The sequence below is a fragment of the Benincasa hispida genome, chromosome 5 (genome assembly GCF_027475165.1).
Source record: "Benincasa hispida cultivar pf3 chromosome 5, pf3_genome.v1.1, whole genome shotgun sequence".
NCBI lineage: Eukaryota > Viridiplantae > Streptophyta > Magnoliopsida > Cucurbitales > Cucurbitaceae > Benincasa > Benincasa hispida.
Window position 1 is genome coordinate 46,978,348 of NC_143482.1, and position 9,585 is coordinate 46,987,932.

The 9,585-nt window shown below is 31.6% G+C and overlaps 1 non-coding gene across 1 annotated transcript; it reads right to left on the reverse strand.

Moving 5' to 3' along the window:
* Positions 1-8,885: 8,885 nt before the first annotated feature.
* TRNAD-GUC (transfer RNA aspartic acid (anticodon GUC)) lies at positions 8,886-8,957 on the reverse strand. The gene has a single exon. It is a non-coding gene; the product is annotated as a tRNA-Asp (tRNA).
* Between the last annotated feature and the right edge of the window lie 628 nt (positions 8,958-9,585).

The window sequence follows — 9,585 nt, forward strand, 5'->3', positions numbered from 1 at the left end:
AAGGTTATACCCAGGTAGAGGGAGTCGACTATGAGGAGACATTCTCACCTGTTGCCATGTTAAAGTCAATCTACATCCTCCTGTCCATTGCAGCTTGTTATAATTATGAGATTTGGAAAATGGACTTTAAGATGACCTTTCTGAATGGCAATCTTGAGGATACCATTTACATGGTGCAACCCGAGAGATTCATAACCCAAGGTCAAGAGCAAAAAGTTTGCAAACTGAATCGGTTCATTTATGGGCTGAAATAGGCGTTTCGATCTTGGAACATACAGTTTGATACTGTGATCAAGTCGTATGGCTTTTACCAAAACATTGTGAACCTTGTGTCTACAAGAAGATCACCAACATTTCAGTAGTCTTTTTAGTGTTGTACGTAGACAATATACTACTCATTGGGAATGATGTCGGTTTACTGACTGCAGTTAAGAACTGGCGAACGACCAAATTCTAAATGAAAGATTTGGGAAAGGCTCAGTTTGTTTTAAGTATACAGATCTTTCGGGATCGCAAGAATAAAGTGCTAACACTGTCTCAGGCATCATACATTGACAAGATGTTGCTCAAGTACTCGATGCAGGACTCCAAGAGGGGCCTACTGTTGTTTAGGCATGGAGTCACTTTGTCTAAGGACATATGTCTTTAGACACCTCAAGAGGTTGAAGAGATGAGATAGGTTTCATATGCGTCTGCCGTTGGCAGTTTGATATATGCGATGTTATGTACTCGTCCAGACATCTGCTACACTATGGACATAATCAGTACATATCAGTCTAACCGAGGCCAGGGTAACATGACCTCGATCCTTAGTGAGTTGGGAACTCCTGCCATTGAGGGCGGTCCTTTGATTTGTATGGGTACGAGCGGCCAGGTTACTGGTTCAAACCTACCATTTTGAAGATTTGTCTGTTTTGGGAGCTGGAAACTCAGGTACACAAGATGAAATTCACTCCTTGCCCGAGACAGGGGTAAGTAAATAAATAGCTCCCTTATGGGTTGATTCCAGGGCTTGAACGATATGGTGCCACACACCTTCTCTTGGCTCGAGAGGTGTTCACACATAGTTGGACTATGTTGTATTGTTCATTAGAGGAATCAATGGTACTTAAGGAGTGAGATGTAACTACAGGGGCAAAACGGTAATTTGGCCCAACTGTATTTATAAGCATCTGTGAAAGATCATCGTACTCATGATTGGTTATATCCGATGGACACAGAAATATATCTATGATAAGAAGAGTTTAGTTGTGGTCTTTAGTGGAATGCCTGATAATTAACAAATGGTTGATCTCGTGGCTAAAGAGTTTAGTCAGCTATTCACGAACTGTTGGAGCTTCGAGCCACAGGTCCATTAGGTCCCTTGGGTAGCTTGGATAAAGTCGAGAATCGGTATTTGGGTTAATTTGAAATGTTCAAATTGACAAGAGGAAGTTCGATTATATATGATATAATTGGACTGATTAATTATATATGATATAATTGGCTAAATGTGTGAGATACATTTTTTTGGAGGAAATTAGATATAAATATGATTTATATCAAGTAGAGGAGAAATTACTATAGCAGATATGTGATATCAAACTATAAGGTAAGAATATAATATGATTATATTCATTAATTATTAAATTGGTTAATTATATGATAATTGGCCTAAAATTTCTCTTGGACGTGTGTTAGTGGGAGCAGCCATATTCGGTTATGGTATCTGAAAAATAAAATGAAAATTTGTTTCATTTTGATTCGGTTCGGAAAAATTGGCATCGGTGTGAAAACATAAAAATCGCATAGTTTGAGAGCCTATATGATAATCACTTATCGCCTAAACGATCGCATGCCAGTAGGGGTGAAAACGGTTTGGTTCGGTTCATTTTGGTGGTCAAACTGAATCGAATTGAATTTTTTTAAGATGTGGAACCGAACCGAACCGAACCGAACCGATTTATTGGTTCAAAATGAACCGAACCGAACCGCGGTTTCAAATTCGGTTTTGACATTTTTAAAAAATCCATGTTATATTCTTTTTTAATTATAAAACGATTCGGTTTAGTTCGGTTTTAAATTTGGTTTTGTTCTTTAACTTTAAAGCATTTCTGTTTTAAATTCGATTTTACTCTTTTCTTTAAATATATAAATAAATATATATATATATTAGTTAAAAATGGTTCGGTTCGATTTCAAATTCGGTTTTCGAAAGTGAAACCGAACCAAACTAAATTAATTCGGTTTCAAAATTTTTTCAAACCGGATCGAACCCCATTTTTCGGTTTCACTGAGTTTTCAGTTCGATTTTTAGAAACGGTTTGGTTTTTGTGGTTTGAATGACCACCCCTACACGCCAGTGCCTAAACGATCGCACTCTAATTCCTAAACGATCGCTTAACTTTCCTAAACGATCGTATAGTATGCCATGTTTTGTAAACGATCGTCTACCACTTACTAAACGATTGCTTAGTAAAACCTACACGATCATGTAGCTTCTTCTAAACAATAAGCATTCAGCTATATGATAGCTCTTTTTCTCTCCCACTGGCTTATCGTCTACACAATTAGTTCTTTCTCTAACCTCTACCGAACTCACCAAAGACCACACTTTGTATTCTCACTCTGAGAATACCAAAGGCTCCATTTTGGTGGTGTCGTCCCCGCTGCTATTCACTTGTTTGTGATAGATCGTTCTGCCAGACGACTTGTTTACTGGGCGATAAAGATTGCGTAGAGGTATTCCGTTGCATCAGAGTTCATCACTTGAAAAGGGTCTTCAACTGGTATGAGAACTCTTTCCCTTATATTTTAGTGTTCAAAGCATGCCTTTAATTAGTGTGAATTTGCATAATTGTATGTTCGAATGTGTGTGTTGTACTTCGGTCATGATGAAAATGGAAAGATACGAACGCACTTAAGGACACTCTTCGTTAAGAGTTCCTTAAAAAACAAGGTAAATCTTATTTACTAGTTGTTGAAACATGTCTAGTGGAAAATTCTCACCTTACCTGGATATTGGATTTAGATGCCGCTAATCATGTTTGCACTTTTCTACAGGAAACTAGTTCTTGGAGAAGACTTTTGGAATATGAGATGATTTTCAAGGTGGGAACGGGTGAAGTCATTTCAACTGAAGCAGTGGGAAATGTAAAGTTGTTGTTTTGGAGATTCTTTTATCTTGCTTAAGAATGTGTTATGTGTACCTAAGATGAAAAGAAATTTGATCTCCATTTCTTGTCTATTAGAAAATATGTAGAGTATATCTTTTGAATGTAATGAAGTGTTTGTTTATTCAAGAGGTGTACATATTAGTTCTGCAAGACTTGATAGCAACTTATACATATTAAAACCAACCGAAGCAATAGCCATGTTAAATATAGAGATGTTTAAAACGGTTGAGACTCATAATAAGAAGCGAAAAATTTCTCCAAACACCTATCTTTGGCACCTCAGGCTTGGTCACATTAATCTCAACAGGATTGAAAGATTGGTAAAAAACGGTCATCTAAATTAGTTAAAAGATAGTTCCTTACCTCCGTGTGAATCATGTCTTGAGGGAAAAATGACTAAAAGATCTTTTTCTGAAAAAGGTCTTCGTGCGAAAGAGCCTCTCAAACTTATACATTCAGACTTATGTGGTCCGATGAATGTTAAAGCTCGAGGAGGTTATCAGTATTTCGTCAGTTTTATTGATGATTACTCTAGATATGACTACATTTACTTAATCAATCATAAGTCTGATACTTTTGAAAAGTTCAAAGAATTTAAGACTGAGACTGAAAATCTGTTAAGTAAAAGAATTAAAACACTTCGATCTGATCGCATTGTTGAGCATATGGATTTACAATTCCAGAACTATCTAATAGATCATGGAATTCAATCCCAACTCACAATACCTAGAACACCATAACAAAACGGTGTTGCAGAAAGGAGAAATCGAACCTTGTTGGACATGGTTCAATCTATGATGAGTTATGCTCAGTTACCTCAATCCTTTTGGGGGTATGCAGTACAGACTGCAATACATATTCTGAATGTTGTTCCATCTAAAAGTGTTTCAGAAACACCACATGAATTATGGAAAGGACGCAAAACCAGTTTACGTCTTTTCCGTATCTGGGGTTGTTCAGCACATATGTTGGTACAGAATCCTAAAAAATTGGAAACACGTTCAAAATTATGCCTATTTGTAGGATACCCCAAAGAAACAAAAGGAGGATTGTTTTATGATCCCCAAAAAGATAAAGTATTTGTATCGACAAACGCTACGTTCTTGGAAGAGGATCATATTAAAAATCATCTACCTTGCAGTAAACTAATATTGCAAGAACTGACTAAAGATACTACAGAAACATCAATAAGAGTTGTTGATCAAGCTGGTCCATCAACAACGGTTGTTGTCCCGTCACGTCCATCTCAGGAATTGGGGGTGCCTCGATGTAGTGGGAGGTTTATTCAACAACTTGAATGCTATATGGGTTTAACAGAAACTCAAAACATCATACAAGATGATGGTTTATAGGATCCATTAACCTTTAAGAAGGCAATGGAAAATGTTGACAGGGAACAACGGATAAAAGCCATGGACGATGAAATGGAGTCTATGTACTTCAACTATGTCTGGAAACTTATAGATCAACCACATGGGATTACACCTATAGGTTGTAAATGGATCTACAAAAGAAAACGAGACCAAACTGGTAAGATGTAGACTTATAAAGCTAGACTCGTGGTAAAAGGTTTTATCCAAAGAGAAGGAATTGATTATGAAGAAACTTTTTCTCCTATTGCCATGATAAAATCAATAAGAATACTTCTTTCTATTGTCACATATTATGACTATAAGATATGGCAAATGGACGTCAAGACAACTTTTCTGAATGGCTATCTTGATGAAAGTATTTTTATGTCTTAAACCAGAAGGGTTCATCGAAATAGGATAGGAACAGAAAGTCTGTAAGCTTAATCGATCCATTTATGGATTGAAACAAGCATTCAGATCTTGGAATATAAGATTTGACACTGCGATCAAATCTTATGGCTTTGAACAGAATGTTGACGAACCTTGTGTGTACAAGAAGATAGTCAACAAAGCTATAACATTCTTAGTTCTTTATGTTGATGATATCTTGCTCATTAGGAATGAGACAAGTTTTCTAGCTGACCTATAGAGATGGTTAGCAACACAGTTCCAAATGAAAGATTTGGGTGATGCTCAATATATTCTAGGAATTCAAATCTTTCGAAACCGAAAGAATAAAACATTAGCATTATCTCAGACATCTTATATTGACAAGATGTTGTCAAGGTATAATATGCAAAATTCTAAGAAAGGTATGTTACCTTTTAGACATGGAATTCATTTGTCGAAGGAACAATGTTCTTAAGACACCTCAAGAGGTTGAGGAAATGACAAGAATTCCATACACATCTGTAGAGAGTTTGATGTATGTCATGTTGTATACATGTCCTGATATATGCTTGCAGTTAGAATCGTCAGTAGGTTCCAATCCAATTTAGGACACAGTTTTTGGACTGCTGTAAAAAACATGCTCAAGTATCTAAGGAGAACAATGGATTATATGCTTATGTATGAACTAAGGATTTGATCCTTACATGATACATTGATTCTGATTTTCAGACTGACGTAGATTCCAGGAAATTTACTTCATGATCAATTTTCACTCTTAACGGATGAGTTATAGTTTGGAGAAGCATCAAGCAAAGTTGTATCAATACAAACAAAAACTATTATACCGACATAAACTATTAATACCTTGTTTCAAAAATACTTCAAAACTTCCCTTTTTTTTTTTAGTTAAAAAATATTCCCTGTTATGGATGAAAACCGTCTATTAATACGTCAACTTATCTCTCCATTTTTCTTTTTTTGCGTCAATCTATGTAACATTTCTCTACTTCCCTTGTTCAATACCTTCCTATTGAATTAAACTAATTATTTACTTAAATGTAATAAATTAATCTAACTAATTATGATTGATTAAAAATATAATGTAATAAATTAATCTAACTAATTATGATGGATTAAAAATATACCCAATGAGCTCTCATTTATAAAAACAAGAAAAATAAATTTTACACCTAAATTTATCAAGTTGTATAAATTTTTACTCTAAACTTTTTATTTCATCAAATTATACCCCAAACTAATCTTAACCTTAAATCTAAAAAATGCATTGCAATTTCTATTCTCTAACAAGTTCTATTTTGAAAATTCATTAAAAACGGTAGTATGACACGATTTCAATAAAAATTGAATAGATAGTATAAATGGTAACATTTAACTAAATCTATGGTCTAATTTAATGAAATGAAAAGTTTAGAATAAAATTTGATATAGATGACATGATTTTTTTTCCTTATAAACATATACTAAATGAAAGTAATTTTGTATTTATTGAAACTATTTATAAATTAGTAATAGATTAAATATATTTAGTTAATTGAAAAAATCTAGTATAAAAAGTTTAGTTTTCTTATAATTATTTATTATATTTAAATTATATTTAAATTATACATCTATTATAATCTATTAATATTTTGATCAATTTGTTGAAAAGTTCAATAACAATTAATCCATCTTAATTATACTAAATTTATAAAATTCATATTATAAAATATTAAAAAAATCAATTTTTTTTTTTTTTTTTTTTTAATAATTAGCACTCCCAAGTGTAAAATTAAACACAACAATATATGATTGCAACAATTTTATTTTCAAATATCTATATTATGTCGGACATTTGTGTACTTTTTTGTATGTTCTTTATATACCTTTAAGAAGATTTTGAAATCTTCATTTTTTTTTGTGTGTGTATAAAGAATAAAAGCAAAAAGTATATAAATACCTTGTACAAAAAAGGGGGTGTATTATGTATAAATACACACGTGTTATTTGTATACATTAAACGTATTTATAAAATGGAGAAAAATATGCACGTTAATAAATACATTCAAGTTTAATTTTTATTTCATATCTTATATTCTGGAGTTTCTTCTACAAATTTACGAGTAAGGATGACTATATAGAAGGTATATATTTTTGATTAAGCAGATTTTCACATGAAGCTTAATATGGATAACATAAATAATTATATTTGTTTAATAGAGAATGAAAGAATATAAATCGGTTTATAACGTAGTATATTATTATTAAGACAAATATCAATTTATACCCTGAACTTTAGGTGTTTTGTATCAATTTAAACCCTAAACTTTGAGAATTGTATCAACTTAAACTTCAAACTAATATTTATATTACATTAATTTAAACTCTGAAAACTTTCATAATTGTATCAACTTAAACCCTCAATTATGTTTTATTTGGATATATGTATGAAAATTTAGGATTTAAATTAATATATTTATAAAAGCTCAGAGTTTAAATTTATACACTTGTGAAAGTTCCGAATTTAAATTGATACTCTTATAAAAATTCAAGATTTAAATTGATACAATTATTTGTTTGATGTTTAAATTGATACAAATCTCAAAATTCGGGGTTTAAATTGATACAATCTCGAAGTTTAAAATTTAAATTAATACAATTCTTAATTTATGATTTAAATTGAAACAATCCCTTTAAATTTAGAGATATAAATTGATATTCTTCGTAACTATTATATGATAATCATAAATTTGCTACGAACAGCCAAAGAAACTGTGGTCGAAATATTGTTGGTGGTTTTTTCTATACAAATTTGAAATGAGAGATCTGTGAATGGAGAAGACAGGCACTATTAGAAAAGGTTTCTTTTAGGTCAAATTTAAAAATTATTTATCTATTAATAATCCATGTAAAAACTGCCAATAATAAAATAAAACAATTAATACAATTTATCGAAACTAATGTGGAGGGATGCTTGTAATTTTCGAATTAATAGATGTAAAATTGTAGGCTGAAATATAAAATTGTATTGGGTTGTAAATTAAGTTTAGGGTTATGAATTTCTAATTGATAAAGGGAGAAGGAAAGATAGAAAGAGGGAAATGTGTGATCAACAATAGGTGGTTGGACATATAGTGGTCAATGGAGAGTAAATGGTAGAGAAATGGGACGGTGATCAGCGACAAATGTTTTGGAGTTCGTAAAAGAGAGATGTTGTGAGAAAGAAAGAAAGAGAGAGAAAGAGAAAACCGGCGACCGACAACCGACAATTGGTGATTGAACATAAGATGTAAGCAATGGAGAGGTAGAGTGGTGGCTGATGATAGATCGTGTGGAGTAGTGCTAGTTGTTTGAAGAGAGATGGGGGAGGGGAGAGAACCTATTGCTTTCGAAGAAGAAGAAGTTTTTTTTTTAAAAAAAAATTCTAAGTGTATCATTTCAATTCAAATGTATTAAAAGGTATAAAGTGTACATCAGTAGTGTATCAAAGGATATCAAGTGTATATCAAGTGTATTAAATGTATCAAGTGTGTATCGAGATTCAAATGTATCCGTACATTTTTTACATTTTCTATTTTAATCGTGGTTGCATTTTTTTTTTTTTTTTACAAAATTAAAAAGTTTGGATTACAAACCTAATATTAAAAGCTTATTTTACCCATTTTGTAACTTGCCATCTATTTATGTAAAGATTGAACTATCTGGACATTTATGAAATTTAGATTGAAAATTAGTCTATTTGACTTTTCATTCTTCTTTTGGGGGAAAGGATGATAACAATTTTAGGTCCTCACATTTATACGTGTTAGGAATTGGTAATTAAAATTGCTAAATGGTTTTTATTTGAAGCTATAACTAATTATAAACGACATTTTGTATAAACAAATAATTAAATTTGTAGTTTTCCGTTGTGGAATTTCAGCAAAGCGAAATAAGTGTGGGCAAAAGAAAATCTGAAGATTAAAATGAAATGCTAAAAAATCGAAGAAATCGCCGCTGCCGGGGATCGAACCCGGGTCACCCGCGTGACAGGCGGGAATACTCACCACTATACTACAACGACCTTGTTGCTTTAAAAAAGGTATATTATTTAGTATTTTATAAATTAATATTTCTTCCGACTATAAAATTTTTTGCAGAAATTCATGCGGCTCTAGAAAATATTTTAAACTTAACGATAAATTGTTGGTGAATATTATCAGAACTAAAATATTGAAGATTATAGAAAATATTCTTTTAACTTTATATTTCTTTAAAAACATTTCTTAATCTTCTTGAGTTTCATTACGAGTGCCAGATCTAGAAGGTTTGTTCAAAAGTTTAATTTAAAGTTTCATGAAAATATTAATTGAGTAAAAAAAAATAATTAAGTTACAAATTTAATTTACAAACTTTTAGCTTGTATCTTATAAATTATTGAAAATGTCTAACAAATTAAATTCAAAATAATTTCAAACTTAGAAATGATCTTAAACTCATCAACCACTCATTCCCGAACATTTGGTAATATTTATGTTTTTTATTTACCACTTGTTGTTGCCTTGTTTTCTCTCTTTTTAAGAAAACATGCATGTCTTTGATATTCTTTTGCCTTCTGCCTTTTTTTTTTTTTTTTTTTTTTTAATTAACAATGAAAATTTTTTATATGAAAATAGTTTTGTAATTCGAAATTCAAATTTTTATGTTCTATT